Source organism: Heterodontus francisci, chromosome 1 (genome assembly GCF_036365525.1).
Source record: "Heterodontus francisci isolate sHetFra1 chromosome 1, sHetFra1.hap1, whole genome shotgun sequence".
NCBI lineage: Eukaryota > Metazoa > Chordata > Chondrichthyes > Heterodontiformes > Heterodontidae > Heterodontus > Heterodontus francisci.
Window position 1 is genome coordinate 54676494 of NC_090371.1, and position 22066 is coordinate 54698559.

The following is a 22066-nucleotide window of genomic DNA, read 5'->3' on the forward strand; positions in this document are numbered from 1 at the left end:
GGTTTAGACAAAGTAGACAAAGAAAAGCTGTTCACATTAGCTGATGGTACAAGAACTAGGGGACACAGATTTAAGATTTTGGGCAAGAGATGCAGCGTGGATGTGAGTAAGAACATTTTTTACGCAGTGAGTGGTAATGACCTAGAAAGCGCTGCCGACAGGTTGGTAGGAAGCAGAAATGAAGACTGATTTTAAAAGGAAATTAGGTGGACACTTGAGGGAAATAATCTTACAGGACTGCAGGGATCAAGCAGGGGAATGGGACAGATTGGATTGTTCTACAGAGAGCCGGCGTGGACTTGATGGGCCAAATGGCCTCCTTCTGTACTGTAATGACTCTATAACTCTATGACCTTGACAACGTTCAGGCTTGGGTTGATAAGTGGCAAGTAGCATTCACGCCACACAAGTGCCAGGCAGTGATCAGCTCCAACAAGAGAAAATCTAACCATCTCCCCTAACATTCAATGGCATTACCATCGCTGAATCCCCTACATCAACATCCTGGGGGTCACCATTGACTGGAAACTTAACTGGACCAGCCTTATAAATACTATGGCTAGAAGAGCAGATCGGAGGCTGTGAATTTTGTAGCAAGTAGCTCACCTTAGGACTCTCCAAAGCCTGTCCACCATCTACAAGGCACAAGCCAGGAGAGTGATGGAATACTCTCCACTTGCCTGGATAGGTGGAACTCCAACAGCACTCAAGAAGCTCAACACCATCCAGGACAAAGCAGCCCGCTTGATTGGCACCCCAGCCACCACCTTAATCATCCAATCTTTCCACCATCAGTGCACATTGGCAGCAATATGTACCATCTAAAAGATGCACTGTCGCAACTCACCAAGGCTCCTTCGACAACATCTTCCAAACCTGCAACCTCTTCCACCTAGAAGGCCAAGGGCAGCAGACGCATGGGAACACCATTACCTGCAAGTTCCTCTCCAAGTCATGCACCAGCCTGACTTGGAAATATATCACCCTTGGTTCACTGCCAATGGGTTAAAATAATGGAACTCCCTCCCGAACAGCACTTTTGCTGTACCTACACTATATGGACTGCATTGGTTCAAGAAAGCAGCTCTCAAGAGCAATTAGGGATGAGCAATAAATGCTCGCCTTGCCAGCAAAGCTCACATCCCATGAACAGATAAAAAAAGAGCACTTGTTCTCACAAAGGTGAGTGAAAATATTGAATTCTCTCCCCAAAAGCCTTTGGACACTGGGCTAATTGAAAATTTCAAGACTGAGATTGACAAGATTTTTTTTAGGTAAGTTAGTCAAGGGAGCTGGATCAAAGGCAGATAAATGAAGTTTTGGCCCAAAAAAGCTATTGAGGTTCATTGAAAATTTCATAACTGAGGTTGATAGCCAAGGGCATTAAGGGTTATAGAACCAAGGTTGGGTAGACAGAGTTGATCAATCATGATCTATTGAATGGTCAAACCGGCTCAAGGGGCTGAATGGCTTTCTTCTGTCCCGATGTACCTATCCTACACCCATGTTCTAGTCTCCCAACTAAAGAACAGGCAGGGAATTGTGTGCAGGTGCGGTGGGGGCGGGGGTGGGGGGAGGCATTAATATTTTGCTTTTGAAAGTCCAGTCTAACCCCGTTTATAGAACCAAGGCTGCTCTTGTCAGTCACCAGAAACATCTTTTATGACAGCAATCATGCTGCACTATCGTTCATTATCTTTATCTACTTTGTAATGCCAACATTATCTACCACGCCCTCTTGCTCACATGTCTGTCCTCCGTGGTTTTGCCATGCTTTGCCTTTGCTTGATTTTCTTCCTTTTCTTTTGGGCCTCCTTATCTCGAGAGACAATGGATACGCGCCTGGAGGTGGTCAGTGGTTTGTGAAGCAGCGCCTGGAGTGGCTATAAAGGCCAATTCTGGAGTAACAGGCTCTTCCACAGGTGCTGCAGAGAAATTTGTTTGTTGGGGCTGTTGCACAGTTGGCTCTCCCCTTGCGCCTCTGTCTTTTTTCCTGCCAACTACTAAGTCTCTTCGACTCGCCACAATTTAGCCCTGTCTTTATGGCTGCCCGCCAGCTCTGGCGAATGCTGGCAACTGACTCCCACGACTTGTGATCAATGTCACACGATTTCATGTCGCGTTTGCAGACGTCTTTATAACGGAGACATGGACGGCCGGTGGGTCTGATACCAGTGGCGAGCTCGCTGTACAATGTGTCTTTGGGGATCCTGCCATCTTCCATGCGGCTCACATGGCCAAGCCATCTCAAGCGCCGCTGACTCAGTAGTGTGTATAAGCTGGGGATGTTGGCCGCTTCAAGGACTTCTGTGTTGGAGATATAGTCCTGCCACCTGATGCCAAGTATTCTCCGAAGGCAGCGAAGATGGAATGAATTGAGACGTCGCTCTTGGCTGGCATACGTTGTCCAGGCCTCGCTGCCGTAGAGCAAGGTGCTGAGGACACAGGCCTGATACACTCGGACTTTTGTGTTCCGTGTCAGTGCGCCATTTTCCCACACTCTCTTGGCCAGTCTGAACATAGCATTGGAAGCCTTACCCATGCGCTTGTTGATTTCTGCATCTAGAGACAGGTTACTGGTGATAGTTGAGCCTAGGTAGGTGAACTCTTGAACCACTTCCAGAGCGTGGTCGCCAATATTGATGGATGGAGCATTTCTGACATCCTGCCCCATGATGTTCGTTTTCTTGAGGCTGATGGTTAGGCCAAATTCATTGCAGGCAGACGCAAACCTGTCGATGAGACTCTGCAGGCATTCTTCAGTGTGAGATGTTAAAGCAGCATCGTCAGCAAAGAGGAGTTCTCTGATGAGGACTTTCCGTACTTTGGACTTCGGTCTTAGACGGGCAAGGTTGAACAACCTGCCCCCTGATCTTGTGTGGAGGAAAATTCCTTCTTCAGAGGATTTGAACGCATGTGAAAGCAGCAGGGAGAAGAAAATCCCAAAAAGTGTGGGTGCGAGAACACAGCCCTGTTTCACACCACTCAGGATAGGAAAGGGCTCTGATGAGGAGCCACCATGTTGAATTGTGCCTTTCATATTGTCATGGAATGAGGTGATGATACTTAGTAGCTTTGGTGGACATCCGATCTTTTCTAGTAGTCTGAAGAGACCACGTCTGCTGACGAGGTCAAAGGCTTTGGTGAGATCAATGAAAGCAATGTAGAGGGGCATCTGTTGTTCACGGCATTTCTCCTGTATCTGACGAAGGGAGAACAGCATGTCAATAGTCGATCTCTCTGCACGAAAGCCACACTGTGCCTCAGGGTAGACGCGCTCGGCCAGCTTCTGGAGCCTGTTCAGAGCGACTCGAGCAAAGACTTTCCCCACTATGCTGAGCAGGGAGATTCCACGGTAGTTGTTACAGTCACCGCGGTCACCTTTGTTTTTATAGAGGGTGATGATGTTGGCATCGCGCATGTCCTGGGGTACTGCTCCCTCGTCCCAGCACAGGCATAGCAGTTCATGTAGTGCTGAGAGTATAGCAGGCTTGGCACTCTTGATTATTTCAGGGGTAATGCTGTCCTTCCCAGGGGCTTTTCCGCTGGCTAGGGAATCAATGGCATCACTGAGTTCCGATTTGGTTGGCTGTATGTCCAGCTCATCCATGACTGGTAGAGGCTGGGCTGCATTGAGGGCAGTCTCAGTGACAGCATTCTCCCTGGAGTACAGTTCTAGGTAGTGCTCAACCCAGCGGTCCATCTGTTTGCGTTGGTCAGTGATTATGTCCCCCGATTTAGATTTGAGGGGGGTGATCTTCTTGATGGTTGGCCCAAGAGCTCTCTTCATGCCATCATACATTCCTCTGATGTTTCCGGTGTCTGAGGCCAGCTGAATATGACTGCATAGGTGTTGCCAGTAGTCGTTTGCGCAACGCCTAGCTGTTCTTTGTGCAGTACTTCTGGCTGCTTTAAGTGCTGCGGATGTTAAATCGCTGGGGGCTTTCTTGTAGTTCAAAAGTGCAATGCGCTTAGCGGCTATGACAGGTTCCAGCTCTTCATTATGAGATTGAAACCAGTCTGCATTTCTCTTCGCACTTTTGCCGTAGGTGGTCAAAGCTGACTCATAGATGGCGTCTCTGATGTGGGCCCACTTGGTCTCAGTATCCCCTGTGGGAGTGTTTTGAAGGGCTGTTACAAGTGAATTTAGAAATTTTTGTAACAGCTGTGGGTGAGAAATTCTGCTCGTGTTGATGCGCGGGTGGCCCTTCTGCTTGGAATGATGCAACTTCTTTGGTCTGAGTCTAACCTTGCTGCACACCAGGGAGTGGTCGGTGTCGCAGTCCGCACTGTGGAAGCTGCGTGTGATTTGAACACTGTTTAAGGCGGCTCGCCTTGTGACAATGAGGTCTAGCTGGTGCCAACGACGTGATCTTGGGTGCCTCCATGAAACCTGGTGACAGGGTTTAGTGTGAAAGAACGAGTTGGTGATGCAGAGGTTATGATAGGTACACAACTCAAGCAGTCTCTGCCCGTTCTCATTCATCCTTCCAACGCCATGGCGCCCAAGGCAGGAGGGCCATGAGTCATGGTCGGCCCCAACCCTGGCATTAAAGTCCCCCAGCAGGAATAGGTGTTCGGTGTTGGGGATGCTGCTAATGATGTTATGGAGTTGTTCATAGAACTGGTCTTTAGCTTCAGGTGCGGAACAGAGTGTTGGAGCATAGATGCTGATTTCTTCCTACCTGTCCCAATACAGTCAGCACGTGTTTTCCAGTGGTCTCTCCTGTCCGACATGGTCAGCTCTGCTGTCATCCTTTCCTCCTTTACATGCTGCCACTCAACAGTGACGTTCATAGGCAGGAAGTCTATTTTATTGGTAACACCTGAGTTCTGCTTCACTGCCTCCACCATGGAGACCATGACCATGACTGTTCTGTCTGACTGACAGCTTATTTGACACCAGGTCACGGACGAGTAAGAACTTTCTTCAGATTAACATTGGCAAGATTGATGTCGTCATGTCTGTCTCCTGCCAAAAACTCTGCATCATGGCAACTGACTCCATCTCCTTTCCTGGCAGCCTACTTGGGATGAACCTTCTACTGCACAAATTCAGTGTCCTTTTTGACCCTGAGCTGAGCTTGAAACCCCACAACTTATCAACCACCAAGACTGCCTATTTTCATGTATGCAACATCACCTGCCTTCACCCTACCTCACTACACTCCTGCAGAAACTCCATCTACACATTTGTCATCTTCAGACTTGATTACTCGCACACCCTTTTCACCAGACTCATAACTCCATCTTGCATAAACTGCAACTCATTGAAAAAGCCAGGTGTCCTTATCTTATCCTGCACGAGGACTTCCTGTCACCTCGATCTTCCACAACCTCGATTATATCCCCATCCCTCAACATGCATTATCAAAATCTTTGTTGCCATCTGAAAGTCTCTCCATATCCTTGCCTCCTATTACGTCTGCATAGACCTCCAGCTCTTTATGCCTGCCTGACATCCTCCTTCATCTGTTCCACCTTCAATCTTGGAGTCTTCAACCATCTAGGCCCCACACTCTGGAACTCCCACTAGCCATCTTTCTTCTTGCTTTACAGAGTTATTCAAATGTGCCTGCTTTGAGCATGCCTTTGGTCACCTCTTTTAAATATTCTTCTTTCACTCCTTGATGTCTGTTTTCCATTCTGTGAAATGCTTGGCATTTAGAGGTGCTTTATGAACACATGGTGTTGGCAACGATGATGGTTGTTGGTGAATTGACACAGGCTACTGATTAATTGCAAAAGCTGCTCAGATATCCACAGCCACCTTATCTTGTTTGACAAGACTGACATGGGGTCAGTGTGTGATTAGTCACTGCTTCATCTCTCAACATGATAACCTGCCAACCAAGGACAAAAAATCATCCTCAGCAAGAGAATTTCTTCTGACATATTTAATCTGAGTCATCTGAGGTACTCGAAGTGCAAACAGCTACCTCATGTTGTTTGTATTTAAAATGATTCATAAAACTTCAGGGAAAAAAAAGAATTTCAGTTTCCAGGCAAGATAAAGCTGCAGAGACTTGAATCACATTAGGCTAGTGAATGATTGTCTAGTTAACGGTCATTTGTCACTTTGAGAGTACATGACCTGAAAGGTGTTCAAAGGGCATGTAACTCTCAACAGATATTTAAGAAGCACAATCATGCAGTATAAGTCAACTGACAGCAACTTCTGCCATTTTAAGTGGCTCTCTAGGGGGTCTTGTGGCTTAGTTAGATTAGATTAGAGATACAGCACTGAAACAGGCCCTTCGGCCCACCGAGTCTGTGCCGAACATCAACCACCCACTTATACTAATCCTACACTAATCCCATATTCCTACCAAACATCCCCACCTGTCCCTATATTTCCCTACCACCTACCTATACTAGTGACAATTTATATAATGGCCAATTTACCTATCAACCTGCAAGTCTTTTGGCTTGTGGGAGGAAACCGGAGCACCCGGAGAAAACCCACGCAGACACAGGGAGAACTTGCAAACTCCACACAGGCAGTACCCGGAATCGAACCCGGGTCCCTGGAGCTGTGAGGCTGCGGTGCTAACCACTGCGCCACTGTGCCGCCCCACTCCTAACACTCCTGAAAGCTCCAGGTTCAAGATCTACTTCAGGACCTGATGGCCATGTAAGGAGCATTCACAATACAGTCGATCAGGTTGTTAACTGCCCTATGAATCCTTTCAATGCCCAATATTATTCTCCAAGGGGAAGAATATGTAGATATACAAACAATTATCTCTCTTTGCTCCATTTATTGCTTCCATCAAATTCACATATGGTGATTTAAAATTGTTCCATGAACATGGAGCAAGACAGGAAGGTAGAACTGGGGACTTAAATTTGGTCGTAGCTTTACATAAAAACTACAAGGAAAATTAGATGCTTGCTAAGACCAGACACAACTTTCAGTGAACTTATAGAGAAAGGTTGACCCACTCATTAATAGAGATATTAAAGGCTCTAAGATTATGAAAGATATAGATGTAGAGGAAACATAGAGGAAATATTTCCACTTGTGGGGGAGACGAAACTAGGGGGCCATAAATATGAGATAGTCACCAATAAATCCAGTAGGGAATTCAGGAGAAAGTTAATTCCCCAAATGTGGAACTCCAAACCTGCGACTTCGACCAACTAGAAGGACAAGGGCAGCAGACGCTTTGGAACACCACCACCTGCAAGTTCCCCTCCAAGCCACACACCATCCTGACTTGGAACTATATTGCCATTCCTTTACTATCATTGGGTCAGAAACCTGAAACTCACCCCCTAAGAGCACTGTGGGTGTACCTACACCACATGGACTGCAGCGGCTTAAGAAACCGGCTCACCGCCACCTTCTCAAGGGCACTTAGGGATGGGCAATAAATGCTGGCCTTGCCGGTGACGCTCAAATCCCAAGAACAAATAAAAAAAGCAAGGAGTAGTTGAAGCGAATAGCATAGATGCATTTAAGGGGAAGCTAGATAAGAAAATGAGAGAGAAAGAAATAGATGGATATACTGATGGGGTTAGATGAAGAAGTGTCAGGGAGAGCTCATGTGCAGCATAAACGCTAGCATAGAACATTTGGGCTGAATGAGCTGTTTCTGTGCTGTACACTCTAAGTCACTCTTTATAAGGGTAAACATGTTAAACATTCACTCCCTCCACCACCAGCGCACCGTGTTTGCAGTATGTACCATCTATAAAATGCACTGAAACAACTTGCCAAAGCTTCTTCAACAGCACCTTCCAAAGAAGCGACCTCTACAACCTAGAAGAACAAGGGCAGCAGGCACTTGGGAACACCACTATCTGCAAATTCCCCTTCAAATCACACACCATCCCTGGGTATGTTCTGTCCCACCAACAGGACGAATACACCAGAGATGGTGACAAATGGCTATATACAGTCGGGAGGGAGTGGCCCTGGGAGTCCTCAACGTTGACTCCAGACACCATGAAGTCAAACATGGACAAGGAAACCTCCTGCTGATTATCACCTACCACCCTCCCTCAGCTGATGAATCACTGTTCCTTAATGTTGAGCACTACTTGGAATAAGAACTGAGGGTAGCTAGGGCACAGATGCACTCTGGTTTGGGGACTTCAATGTCCATCACTAAGAATGGCTCAGTAGCACCACTACTGACCAAGCTCGCCAAGTCCTGAAGAACATAGCTGCCAGACTGGGCCTTGGTAGATGAGAGAACCAACAAGAGGGAGAAACTTACTTGAAATTGTCCTCAGTAATCTACCTGTCGCAGATGCTTCTTTCCATGATAGAATTGGCAGGCATGACCACCGCATAGTCCTTGTGGAGACGGAGTCTCATCTTCACACTGTGGACACACTCCATTGTGTTTTGTGGTACTACCGCTGTGCGAACTGGGATAGATTCAGAACAGATCTAGCAGCTCAAAACTGTGCATCCATGAGGTGCTGTGGGCTATCAGCAACAGCAGAATTGTACTCAACCACAATCTGTAACCTCATTCTCCCACTCTACCTTTACCATCAAGCCTGGTTCAAGGAGGAGTGTAGGAGAGCATGCTGGAACAGCACCAAGTTTACCTAAAAATAAGGTGCCAACCTGGCAAAGCTATGACACAGGACTATATGCATGCTACACAGCGGAAGCAGCATGCGATAGAACTAAGCCATCCCACAACCAAAGGATCAGGTCAAAGCTCTGCAGTCCTGCCACATCCAGTCTTGAATGGTGATGGACAATTAAACAAGCAACCAGAAGAGGAGGCTCCACAAACACCCCCATCCTCACTGATGGTGAAGCCCAGTACATCAATGCAAAAACCTGAAGCATTTGCAATCATCTTCAGCCAGAAGTGCTGTGTGGATGATTCATCACAGCCTCCTCCTGAGGTCCCCAGCATCATAAATTCCAGTCTTCAACCAATTCTATTGATTCCATGTGATATCAAGAAACGGCTGAAGGTATTGGATACAGCAAAGGCTATGGGCCCTGACAACATCCAGGCTGTAGTGCTGAAGATTGTGCTCCAGAACTAGCTGTGCCCTAGCCAAGCTGTTCCAGTACAACTACAAGACTGGCAGCTACCCAACAATGTTGAAAATTGCCCAGGTATGTCCTGTCCACAAACACAGGCAGATTGAATCCTGCTAAATACCGCCCCATCAGTCTACTCTCGATCATCAGCAAAGTGATGGACGGTGTTATCGACTGTGTAATCAAGTAGCACTTACTCAGCAATAACGGGCTCACTGATGCCCATTTTGGGTTCTTCCAGGGCCACTCAGCTCTAGATCTCATTACAGCCTTAGTCCAAATGTGGACACAAGAGCTGAATTCCAGAGGTGAGTTGGGAGTGACACAATCAAGGCATCAAGGCAGCATTTGACTGACTGTGGCATCCTGGAGACCAAGTAAATTAAAGCGGGGGAAAACTCTCCACTGATTGACTCATATGTAGCGCAAAGGAAGATGGTTGTGGTTGTTGGAGGCCAATCATCTCAGCCCCAAACATAGCAGTAGGAGTTCCTCAGGGTAGTGTTAGAGGCCCAACCATCTTCAGCTGCATCATCAATCACCTTCCCTCCAACATAAGGTCAGAAGTGGGGATGCTCGCTGACGATTGCACGATGTTCAGTAGCATTGGCAATTCCCCAGATAGTGAATTAGTCTATGCCTGTACGTAGCAAGACCTGGACAACATTCAGGCTTGGGCTGAGAAGTGGCAAGTAACATTCCTGCCATACTGGTGCCAGGCAATAACTATAGAAACATAGAAAATAGGAGCAGGAGTAGGCCATTCGGCTCTTCAGCCCTTCAAGCCTGCTCCCTATTCATTATGATCATGGCTTATCATCCAACTCAGTAACCTGTTCCCGCTTTATAGAACAAGAGAAAGTCTAACCATCTCCCCTTGAAGTTCAACAGCATTACCATTGCTGAATCCCTCACCATCAACATCCTGGGGATCACCATTGACCAGACACTTAGCTGGACCAGCCTTACAAATACTGTGGCTACGAGAGTGGGTCAGAGGCTGGGGATTCTGTGGTAAGTAACTCATCTACTGACTCCCCTAAAGCCTGTCCACCATCTACAAGTTACAAGTCAGGCATATGTTGGAATACTCTCCACTTGCCTGGATCAGTGCAGCTCCAACAACATTCAAGAAGCTGTCCACCATCCAGGACAAAGCAAACTGTTTGATCAGCACCCATCCACAACCTTAAACATTTACTCCCTCCACGACTGACGCACAGTGGCAGCAGTGTCTACCATTTACAAGCTGCACTGCTGCAACTTGCCAAGGCGCCTTAGGCAGCATCTTCCAAACCCACGGCCTATACCATCTAAAAGAACAAGGACAGCTGACGCTTGGGAACGCCACCACCCGCAAGTTGCCCTCCAAGCCACACACCATCCTGACTTTGAACTATATCGCCGTTTCTTCACCAACGCTGGGTCAAAATTCTGGAACTCCCTCCCTAACAGCACTGTGGGTGTACCAACCCCACATGGACTGCAGTGATTCAAGAAGGCAGCTCACCACCACCTTCTCAAGGGACGGGCAATAAATGCTGGCCTGGCCAGCGATACTCACATCCCAAGAATGAGTAATAAAATAAAAGGACTTTTGAAGACGGGTCACTGTTGGTATGTCGGAAACGCGGTAACTAATATTTACACAGCAAACTCTCACAATGGGATAATGACCAAATACCTTGTTTTTAGTGATGGTAATTGAGGGAAAACTATTGCCAGGGTACCAGGGATAGCTCCCCTTCTCTTTTTTGAAATGGTGCCATGGGATCTTTTATGTCCACCTGAGAGGGCAGACAGGGCCTCAGCTTAGTGTCGCATCCAAAAGGCAGCACATTGGACAGTGCATCATTCCCTCAGAACTGCACTGGAGTATAAGCCTACATTGCTGTGCTCAACTTTTGCTGTGGGATTTGAACCCACAATCTATACCTTCAGTGACAAGAGTGCTACCAACTGAGCCCTGACTGACCCACTAGTGCGGTAAAAATAATTTCAAATAGCATTAAACATATTGCTGAATAGACAGTGGGTATTGTACTTTGAAGACAATGTATTCCCCATACGTACCTTCCCTCTTTAACTTAGAGAAAAAAAAGATTTGAAGCCAAGCCTTCTAAGCATAAGAACCTGGTGAAAACATGCAAATTGTTATATGAGGAAAAACTGTAAAGGTTATAAAAAAGGCTTTTTAATTTCACTTTAATACCAGTTTGCATGCCAATGTATTTTACCCTGAAGGGTGTTTTATATTTTTAATATAAAGGCAGTCCATTGTGAACAAAGTGCCTGTAAAATCAATGTAGCTCATTGAGTTTCCTGAACAAAAATGCAAGAGTGCTGGCAATAATTAAATCTATCACCCATCTGAAACTTGTCGGAACTGGGGTGCATCCTGATGAAATGTCTCTACCCTGTTACGAAAGTGCTTCTATTTTTTAGTATTTTAATTTTTTGAGGACTTGTGTGTTAAAACTGAAAAAATTCCATGGATGTGTAATTTTACCAAATTCATTGAAAGGACACTTGAGATATTGGGCTGGATTTAATTCTCCCCATGATGTCGGGGGTCGTGGCATGGGGGGGAGGGGGCCAGAAAATGCCTCCGGCACAGGCCTGCCCGCTCCATCCACCCTCATGTTTACTTTATTGGGAGTCCATTCAGGGCAAATTGGAAAAAAATTCTTCTAGAAGAATGGAGCCCATGGTCCAAGTTCCACACTTAATTCCTGTGTGCCTTAGTCTGTTGTGTTTCCTCACAGTTATACTAGTGTCAGATTAATGGATGCTGAAGTTTCATAGATTAAAAACAATTGCTTTTCATTTGTTGGTTTGCTATCTGACTGGCTGTTCATTCGGAGAGTATAAAATCCCTGGCACTCCATTAAGGCGAGTTATAGTCACCTCATGGTGAAGTTGTCTGCTTAGGACAGCTACTTGAACTGAAATAGAATGCATGTACTCTTGTTGGCAGTACTCTGCCGCTTGGTAATGAGTGGCCAGGGTAACGAGGAGAGCAGGTTACTCCTGAGAGAGCTGCTTGACCTCCACTCACCTCGTCTCCTGTAAACCCAGCTGAAATCAAATCAGCACTAAGTACTAAGCTAGTTTTGGCTACCAGGATGTAAAGGAAAGACCTGAGCGATAGAAGCAATGCAGAGAGGAGCCACATGATTAATGCCTGCTTTCAAAATTGAGTAACAAGAAAAAGATAGAGAAACTTGTGACATAGATTGAGTGATTGGAAGGACAGTGGATGCAGTTTAACTTTATGTATACTTTGAGTCTAAGTATGGCAGAAAGGGAGTATAATGTAAATATCAATACAAAGGGAGTAGATGAGCAAAATGGTATATGGACCATTCCAAGGTAGCTCACAGGCTAATTTTGGCGAATATGATGCTGGGAGCCACATCATCAGATCAAGGAAAAATTATTGCAATTATATAGACTACGGTCTATATTTCATGCTTAATATTGTGTGCAGTTTTAGATGGCTCATGTTAGTGAGGATATTCTGACCTTGGAGAAAGATTAGCAGGATTCACCAGGATAATCCTGAGATAGAGGAACTCAACTATGATGATAGACTGGGGGTTGGATTTTCCTTCAGGGGTCAGGAGCCTGGTGTTGGGATCAAATGCACGTCCTGACTCCGCATTTGTCAGGAATAGTCACCTGACACGATTTTTGCTGAGCTGGCCAGTTACTGGCCAGAGGGTGCGCTCACCTTCCAATTAAGGACAGTGGGCGGGCTCCTGAAGCTGGATGGCTAATGGAAGACCCTCCAGCGATAACACATTGGTAGCCCCACCGTTCGAGGTGGGAGCTATCAATTCCTGCAGAGAGAGACAGAGGGCACCTCAGAATGGAAGCACTCTCTGAAGACCAGGTAAAAAAAATTTGATTTAAAAACAGCCACAGCTGCTGAACCATGATTGTGCAGGGGGCAACCTTCCAAACCCGTGACCTCTACCACCTAGAAGGACAAGGGCAGCAGATACATGGGAACACCACCATCTGCAAGTTCCCCTCCAAGCCACACACCATCCTGACTTAGAACTATATCACAGTTCCTTCACTGTCACTGGGTTAAAATCTTGGAACTCCCTTCCTAACAGCACTGTGGGTGTACCTACCCCTCATGGACTGCAGCGGTTCAAGAAGGTATCTCACCACCACCTTCTCAAAGGCAATTAGGGATGGGCAATAAATGCTGGCTTAGCAGCTGCAGCTGTGGCCCAACAACCATGGTGGATGCGGAGGAAGGGGTAGGTTTCCCTAGCCAGATGAAGCGCTGCCCCCTACCTCCTCCTCCTCTTAGTGGCTGAGTTTTGACTGGAAATTCCAGTCAGTATGGGAGAGGGGCCTTCATAGGCTCCTTAATTACCTCAGTTGGCTACCTGTCACTTGCAGGCGGGTGGCTGTTCTGCCCCTCACCCAGCCTTCTCGCAAATGGCTCGGGGGCGGGATGGTGCTGGCAAAGTGGCACACTGGCCGGTGGCACAGAATTCTGGGCCGACCTGCCTCTGGTCCCACCCCCATCGGCCTTCAAAAATCCTGCCCTGGGCAAACTTCAGTTGTACTTCCAGGAGAGGAGGTGGTTAAGGAGTGATCCAAATGACTCGCATACGATAATAAAAAGAATTGATAGGTTAAAAATAGAATGACTGTTCCCTCTAGCAATGAAACTTAGAACAAGGGAACATCATTTTCAAATAAATTGCAAGCCAGTAATAAGCAAATCCATAAAAAAAGTATTTTCCCAATAGATTGTGTGAATACATTGAGCCAAAAAGCTGAAAGTATAGCATCATTTGAGATTTTTGAAAAGAGATTGATATTTACTTGGAATTACTTGGGCCAATGGCAAAATAGTGAAAAATTGCAATTAACGAAGTTTCGTGGCGAAAATATCCAAACAGGCTTCAGAGTCTCTTACATTGTAACCTCGTACTTACTTAAAAGCAGTAGCATAGTAGTAATGTTACTAGGTTGGAAATCCAGAGGCACGGAATAATGCTCCGAACCCATGAACGCAAATCCCACCATGGCAAATGGTGGAAATTCAAATTGATTAATTAATAAATCTAGAATACAAAGCTAGTCTCTGTAATAGTGAACATGAAACTATCGGATTGTTGTAAAAACCCATCTGATTCACTCATGTTCTTCAAGGAAGGAAACCTGCTGTCCTGACCTGATCTGGCCTACATGTGACTCCAGACCCACAGCAATGTGCTTGACTCTTATCTGCCCTCTGAAATGGCCTAGCAAGCCACTCAGTTGTATCAAACTGCCACAGAAAAGTCAAATAAGAATAAAACAGGACGGGCCATCCGGCATTGACCTAGGCACCAGAAATAACAAAGGCAGACCCTATCCAGTCGATCTTGCAAAGTCCTCCTCACTAACATCGGGGGGCTAGTGACAAAATTGGGAGAGCTTCCTACAGACTAATCAAGCAACAACCTGACATAGTCATACTCACCAAATCATACCTTACAGTCAATGCCCCAGACTGTTGCATCACCATCCCTGGGTATGTCTTGTCCCACCGGCAGGACAGACCCACCAGAGGTGGCAGCACAGTGGGAAAGGAATAGCCCTGGGAGATCTCAACATTGACTCTCGACCCCATTAAGTCTCATGGCATTAGATCAAACATGGGCAAGGAAACCCCCAGCTGGTTGCCACCTAAAACCCTCCCTCAGCTGATGAATTAGTATTCCTACCATGTTGAACTCCACTTGGAAAAAGCACTGAGGGTAGCAAGGGCACAGAATGTACTCTGGGTGGCATTTACTACATCCATCACCAAGAGTAGCTTCATAGCACCGCTACTGACCAAGCTGGCCGAGTCCTGAAGGACATATCTGCCAGACTAGGCCTGTGACAGGTTGTGAGAGAACCAACAAGTGGAAAATTCCTATCTGACCACGCCCTCACAAATTTACCTGTTGCAGTTGCATCTGTCCATGACAGCACTGATAGGAGTGACCGACCTTGTGGAGACAAAGCCTCGTCTTCACATTGAGGATACCCTGCATCATGTTGTGTGGCACTGCCACTATGCTAAATGGGATAGACTCAGAACAGATCTATCAGCTCAAAACTGGATATCCATGAGGCGCTGTGGGCCATCATCAGCAGCAGAATTGTTTTCAACCACAATCTGCAACCTCATGGCCTGGCATATCCCTTATTCCCCCATTACTATTAATCCAGGGGATCAACCCTGATTCAATGAGGAGTGCAGGAGAGCCTGCTAGGAGCAGAACCAGGCATACCTAAAAATGAGGTGCCAACCTAGTGAAGCTACAACACAGGACTACATGCATGCCAAACAGGGGAAGCAGCATGCAATAGACAGGGCAAAGCGATCCCACAACCAATGGATCAGATCAAAGCTCTGCAGTCCTGCAATATCCAGTGAATGGTGGTGGACAATTAAACAACTAACCAGTGGAGGAGGCTGCACAAAAATCCCCATCCTCAACGACGGGGGAGCTCAGCACATCAGTGTAAAAGTCAAGGCTGAAGCATTTGCAACCATATTCAGCCAGAAGTGCCGAGTGGATGATCCATCTCGGCCTTCTCCTGAGGTACCCAGCATCACAGATGTGTCATGCTGGGCCCCCGCCTGCCAAGAATGAGGCGTATTAATTTTGCCATATGGACATTAAATTTCAAATTGTTGCTGGGAAGAAGAGAAGGCCTGTTACAAGGGCTACCAGACACTTGGCCGGAGGACATTTGCATACCAATAGGGACAAGAGAGGTTACTTCCCTTATCCACTTATCCTAAAATGGACTTTGATCGCCAGGTATTGTGTGTAAGAGGAGACATTCCAGGATCTGCTAGGACAGGAGAATCCACAAACACAGAAGTGGTTACACCAGTAGGTCACGTGACTAACCAGCTGGTCAACGTGGGAAGTTTTTTGAATTTTACAGACAGTTTGAACTGGAGAGTGAGACTGTTTGCTCCTGGACTGAGAAGACATCTCCTGTGTGTTCCCATCTCTTTCTCACAAGCCTCTGGACCCACTGAAGACATGTGAACTTCAAGATAGAAAAGTCTCCTACTTTGAACAAGGTTTAAGAAGAATACTGGGCCCCAAAGAAAAGCAAGACCTACCTACAATCAAGGACTCTACAGCGAGCTCGAAGAACAGTAACCAACACCATCTTCAGATATTGCCTCAAACTTTTCCACTTTATTTCTTCTGCTCTTTTCTGTCTCTGTCCGCATGTGTGTATCGCGTATGTATGCTACAGTGGGCGCGTCGTGTATCCCTAGGCGTTAACCAAATTAGAGTTTAAGTTTAATAAATTTCAACCTTTCTTCTTTAAATCTAAGAAAACCTGTTTGGCTGGCTTCTTTACCTTATAATTGGAAAGCAGTGAACAAGGATTCATCAAGGGGGAACTAAAAACACAATGTGTTTAAAATTAAACCCTGTTACGGTAAGACCAGGTGAAGGCTGAGAGGGAACTTCTAGACCCCTTTCTTACCTAGTCGGAACAGATGCCAGTCTTCAGCCAGTCCAATTCACTCCACTTGATATCAAGAAGCGGCTGAAGGCATTGGATACTACAAATTCTATGGGTCCTGACAACATTCCAGCAATAGTACTGAAAACTTGTGCTCCAGAACTAGTCGCGCCCCGAGCCAAGCTGTTCCAGTACTGGTATCTACCCAACAATGTGGAAAATTGCCCAGGTATGCCCTGTCCACAAAAATCAGGACATATCCAACACGGTCAATTAACTGCCTATCAGTCTACTCACGATCATCAGCAAAGTGATCGAAGGGATTGTTGACAGTGCTATCAAGCGGCACTTGCTCAGCAATAACCTGTTCATGGATGCTCAGTTTGGGATCCACCAGGGCCACTTAGCTCCAGACATTGCAATCTTAGTCAAAACATGGACAAAAGAGCTGAGTTCCAGAGGTGAAGTAAGAGTGATTGTCCTTGACATCAAGGCAGCATTTGACCAAGGAGACTGAACAAAGTTCAAGTCAATGGGAATCAGGGGAAAATTCTCTGTTTGGAGTCATACCTAGCACAAAGGAAGATGCTTGCGGTTGTTGGAGGCCAATCATCTCAGTCGCAGAACATCACTGCACGAGTTCCTCAGGGTGGTGTCCTAGGACCAACCACCTTCAGCTGCTTCATCAATTACCTTCCCTCCATCATAAGGTTAGAAGTGGCGATGTTCGCTGATGATTGCACAATGTTCAGCACCATTCACAACTTCTCAGGTACTGAAGCAGTCCATGCCTGCATGCAACAAAATCTAGACAGCATTCAGACGTGGGCTGATAAGTGGCAACATTCACACCATACAAATTCCAGGCAAAAACCATCTCCAGCAAGAAAGAATCTAACCATCTCCTCTTGACGTACAATGGCATTACCATTGCTGAATCGCCCACCATCAACATCCTGGTGGTTACCATTAACCAGAAACTGAACTGGACACTGTAGCTACAAGAGAAGGTCAGAGGCTGTGAATTCTGCGGAAAGTAACTCACCTACTGACTCCCCAAGGCACAAGTCAGAAATGTGATGGAATACTCTCCGCTTGCCTAGATGAGTGCATTCAAGAAACTCAACACCATCCAGGAGAAAGCAGACTGCTTGACTGACACCCCATTCACTATCTTAAACATTCATTCCCTGCACCACTGGCGCACAGTGGCAACAGTGTGGATCATTTACAAAATGCACTACAACAACTCACCAAGGCTCCTTTGGCAACATCTTCCAAACCTGCGACCTCTACCACCTAGAAGGACGAGGGCAGTAGTTGCATGGGAACACCACCATCTACAAACTCCCATGTCATCCTGAATTGGAAATATATCAGGGTTTCTTCACTGTTGCTGGGTCAAAATCCTGGAACTTCCTCCCTGTGTGTGTGTACCTACATCACAAGGACTGGAGTGGTCCAAGAAGGCAGCTCACCACCACCTTCTCAAGGACAATTCGAGACAGGCAATTAATGTTGGCCTTGCCAACATCGCTCACATCCCATGAACAAATTTTTAAAAATTATAAACTTTTTCCCGTTCTGACGGAAGTTCATTGACCTGAAACGTTAGCCCTGATATTTACTGGGGATTTTCAGCTGTGGGTCGAGGTGGAATTCTGGTTGGGTCCTGGTTTTCCCAAATGCTGTGGAGTTTTGGCCACTGATCAAGCGAGATCCAGGGTTCCTATCACGAGAAGGAGGACATGATAGCTTGGGGTGGGGGTGGGGGTTGATGAGGGAAAGCAATAAAATGCTGGCCGGGCCAGCGACGCCCAAATCCCATGAATGAATGAAAAAAAACCTCTGCTCTTCAAGTCCCACGGGCAGTGCTAGAAAGGCACTAACATCTTCTTTGCCTCCCTTTAGCTGCTGGGTTAGATCTAAAATGGAGATAACATTTGAATGTAGTGAGTACTGTGAGTCACTTAGTAGCACTGTGCTGCTGTGTCAGAAGTCTGTAGTTTCAAGTCTTGCTCCAGGACTTAAGTGCATAAACCAAGGATAACATTCCAGTTCAGGATTGAGGGAGTGCTGTGCTGTTGGAGGGGTTGTCTTTCGGATGAGACATTGAACCGTGGCCCCACCTGCCTCTTGGCAGATGTAAAACATCCTATGGCACTATTTCAAAGAAAAGCTGAAGAGTTCAGGCCAATATTTATTCCTCAATCAATATCACAAAAACTGATTATCTGGCCATTAATACATTGCTATTTGTGGAAGCTTGCTGTGTGTCAATTGGCTGCTTGTTATACAGCAGTGACTGTACTTCATTGACCGTAAAGTACTTTGGGATATCCTGGAGTGATGAAAGGCGTTATATAAACGCAAGTCTTTCTTTTCGGAGGCACACAACGTCTTTAAAATATTTAAATGAGCAACCCGCCACCCGGGAGCACGTTCGCCTTTTGCCCCACTCCAGTTCGCTGCTGTTGAAACTGAAAGTGGGTGGCTTCAAGGCAGGTTTGAGATTTAAAACATTTGCGCCCCAATCGATTCAAACCCACCTGTTTTTGGGGGTTAAAATTCCCCTCACTATCTCTGTTTCTCTTTCCAAAGAGGTTGCCTGAACTGCTGAGTATTTCCAGCATTTTTCTGCTCTTATTTGTAAAACAATCGGCAGTGCAGGCAGCATCTGTGAAACAGATGAAGAATTTAAGTGCCCAGAGTTTCCTGCGCTGATGAGATGGGTGATGTAGACTGTAAGCTTCACAGTCAAGTGCACTGATTTTGTCATAAACCTATTCCATATTTTCCTGCTTTTCTAATTAGATTACGCCACAGTGTGCAGAGTGACAAGTCAGACAAATTGACAAATCTTTGCTGTCAACTCCGATGCCAATCCTTTGAACGGTATTGTATTATTATCTGCTTTATGTTAACATTTTAGTCCGATTTGTAAACTACGAACATAGGAATTAGGAGCATGGTTGGCCACTCGGCCCCTCGAACCTGCTCTACCATTCAACAAGATCATGGCTGATCTGATTGTAACCTCAACTCCACATTCCTGCCCCCGATAACCTTTCATCCCCTTGATTATCAAGAATCTATCTACCTCTGCCTTAGAAATATTCAAAGACTCTGCTTCCACCACCTTTTGAGGAAGAGAGTTCCAAAGACTCAGTACCCTCTGAGAGAAAACATTTCTCCTCATCTCTGTCTTAAATGGGAGACCCCTTATTTTTAAATAATGACCCCTAGTTCTAGATTCTCCCACAAGGGGAAACATCCTTTCCACATCCACCCTGACAAGACCCCTCAGGATCTTATATGTTTCAATCAAGTCGCCTCTTACTCTTCTAAACTCCAGCAGATACAAGCCTAGCCTGTCCAACCTTTCCTCATAAGACAACCCACCCATTCCAGATATTAGTCTAGTAAACCTTCACTGAATTGCTTCCAACATATTTACATCCTTCCTTAAATAAGGAGACCAATACTGTACACAGTACTCCAGATATAGTCGCACCAATGCCCTGTATAACTGAAGCAAAACCTCCCTACTGTTGTATTCAATTCCCCTCACTTTCCTAATTACACTTTGTTTTTATTCATTCATTCATGGGATGTGGGCGTCGCTTGCTAGGCCAGCATTTATTGCCCATCCCTAAATGTCATTAACTGAGTGGCTTGCTAGGCCATTTAAGAGAGCAGTTAAGAATCAATCACATTGCTATGGATCTGGAGTCACATATAAGCCAGATCAGGTAAAGACGGCAGATTTCCTTCCCTAAAGGACATTAGTGAACCAGGTGTGTTTTTATACAATCGACAATGGTTTCATGATCACCATTAAACTAGCTTTTTTTAATTACAGATTTTCTATTAATTGGATTCAAATTTCACCATCTGCTGTGGTGGGATTCAAACCCATGTCCCCAGAGCATTAGCTTAGGCCTCTGGATTACTAGTCCAGTGCCAATATCACTACACCACCGGCTCCCCTTAAACACTATACCTGCTTACTAATCTTTTGCGATTCATGCACTCGGACACCCAGATCCCGCTGCATTTCAGAGGTCTGCAATCTCTCACCATTTAGATATTATTAGCTTTTTTATTTATCCTGCCAAAATGGACAATTTCACATTTTCCCACATTATACTCCATTTTCCAGATCTTTACCCACTCACTTTACCTATCTATATCCCTTTGTAGCCTTCTTCTGTCCTCTTCACAACTTACTTTCCTGCCTATCTTCTTGTCATCAGCAAATTTAGCAATCATACCTTGGGTCCCTTCATCCAAGTCATTTATATAAATTGTAAAACGTGAGGCCCCAGCACTGATCCCTGTGGTACACCACTCATTACATCTTGCAACGAGAAAATGACCCATTTATGCCTAGTCTCTGTTTCCTGTTAGCTAGCCAATCTTCTATCCATGTCAATATGTTACCCTCTACACCATCAGCTTTTAATTTCCGCAATAACCTTTAATGTGGCACCTTATCAAATGCCTCCTGGTAATCTAAGTACACTACGTCCACTGGTTCCCCTTTATCCACAGCATTTGTTACTTCTTCAAAGAACTCTAATAAATGGGTTAAACATTTCACAAAACCATGTTGACTCTGCCTGATTACCTTGAATTTTTCTAAGTGCCCTGCTATAACGTCTTTAATAATAGCTTCAACCATTTTCCCTATGATAAATGTTAAGCTACAAGTTAAGGCTTGTAGTTTCCTGCTTTCTGTAACCCTCCCTTTTTGAATAAAGGAGTTATATTTACTACTTTGGAACCTTCCCCAAATGTAGGGAATTTTGGAAAATTAAGACCAATGCATCAACTGTCTCACGAGCTACTTCTTTTAAGACCCGAGGATGAAGTCCATCAGGACCCGGGGACTTGTCAGCCACAACTCCAGCAATTTGCTCAGTACCACTTCCCTGGTGATTGTTAGTTTTTTGAGTTCCTCCGACCCATCTCCTGGTTTACAGCTATTTCTGGGATGTTACTTGTATCCTCTATAGTGAAGCCCAATGCAAAATACCTGTTCTGCCATCTCCTTATTTTCTATTATTAATTCTCCAGACTCACTTTCCAGAGGACCAACACTCACTTTGTTAACTCTTTTCTTTTAAAAATATCTATAGAAACTTTTACCATCTGTTTTTATATTTCTCGCCAGCTTTCTCTCGTACTCTAATTTTTCCCTCCTTATTAATCTTTTCGTTACTCTTTGCTGCATTTTATGTTCTATCCAGTCTTCTGACCTGCCACCCATCTTTGCACAATTATATGCTTTTTCTTTAAGTTTGATACTATCTTTAACTTTTTTTTCTTTCTCTTTGCAATATATCTATTCTGTGTATTCTGAAATACCCCTTAAATGTCTGCCACGGCATTTCTATTGACCTATCCCTTAACCTAATTTGCCAGTTCACCTCTGGTTTCATGTCCTCATAATGGCCCTTATTTATGTTTAAAATACTTGTCTTAGACTCATTCTTCTCTCCCTCAAACTGAATGTAAAATTCAGTCATATTATGATCGCTGCTG

General features: G+C 45.4%; 1 protein-coding gene across 9 annotated transcripts in view; it reads left to right on the top strand.

Annotated features, from left to right (window-relative positions):
- The window catches only part of rab27b (RAB27B, member RAS oncogene family), a 214341-nt gene that overhangs the window by 131390 nt on the left and 60885 nt on the right, over window positions 1–22066 (top strand). For 5 of the 9 annotated variants that reach the window (XM_068030700.1, XM_068030715.1, XM_068030708.1 and 2 more), the window contains one exon: window positions 19334–19414. The exons of the other annotated variants lie outside the window; for them this stretch is intronic. The gene's annotated coding sequence lies outside the window, so the exon portion shown is untranslated. The remainder of the gene's footprint in view (window positions 1–19333; window positions 19415–22066) is intronic. 9 annotated transcript variants of the gene reach the window in all.